Source organism: Bison bison, unplaced genomic scaffold (assembly GCF_000754665.1).
Source record: "Bison bison bison isolate TAMUID 2011002044 unplaced genomic scaffold, Bison_UMD1.0 scf7180017864365, whole genome shotgun sequence".
Lineage (NCBI taxonomy): Eukaryota > Metazoa > Chordata > Mammalia > Artiodactyla > Bovidae > Bison > Bison bison.
Window position 1 is genome coordinate 630,589 of NW_011494937.1, and position 770 is coordinate 631,358.

Below are 770 nucleotides of genomic sequence, written 5' to 3' on the forward strand. Positions count from 1 at the left end.
GAATTTTACATAATAAATGTTTTGCTTAATATATGTTGTTGGTGTTCAGTCACTAAATCATGTCCGACTCTATGTGACCCCACAGACTGCAGCACACCAAGCTTCCCTGTCCTTCACTATCTCCTGGAGATCACTCAAATTCACATCCATTTAATCAGTGATGCTATCTAACCATCTCACCCTCTGCTGCCCTCTTCTCCTTTTGCCTTTATTATTATTATTTTTTTTAGAAACATAGATTTATTACTATCTCATAGTTTCTTCAAGTTAGCAAATAGTCGTGGTTCAGATGAGCTTTCTGTTCAGGTTCCTACAAGTCTTATAAACCTTTCATCAGAAAATTGGGGTCGTCCCTTAACTCCCTGATTTATGGCAGATTTCAGTTCCTGGTGTTAGTAGGATTGAGGTAGTGTTTTCTTTATCTCTGACAGCAGAGAACCAGGCTCAGTTCCCATGGCTGCCTGCATTCCTTCTCATCTGTTGCTGTTGTTCAGTTGCTAAGTCATGTCCCACACCTTGCGACCCCATATACTATAGCAGAACAGGTTCCCCTGTCCTTCAGTATCTCCCAGATTTTACTCAGATTCATATCCACTAAGGCATTGATGCCACCCAACCATCCCATCCTCTGCTGTCCCGTTCTCCTTTTGCCTTCATTCTTTCCCAGCATCAGGGTCTTCTCCAATGAGTGGACTCTGTGTGCATCAGGGGCCAAAGTATTGGAGCTTCAGCTCAGTCCTTCCAATGAATATTCAGGGTTGATTTCCTTT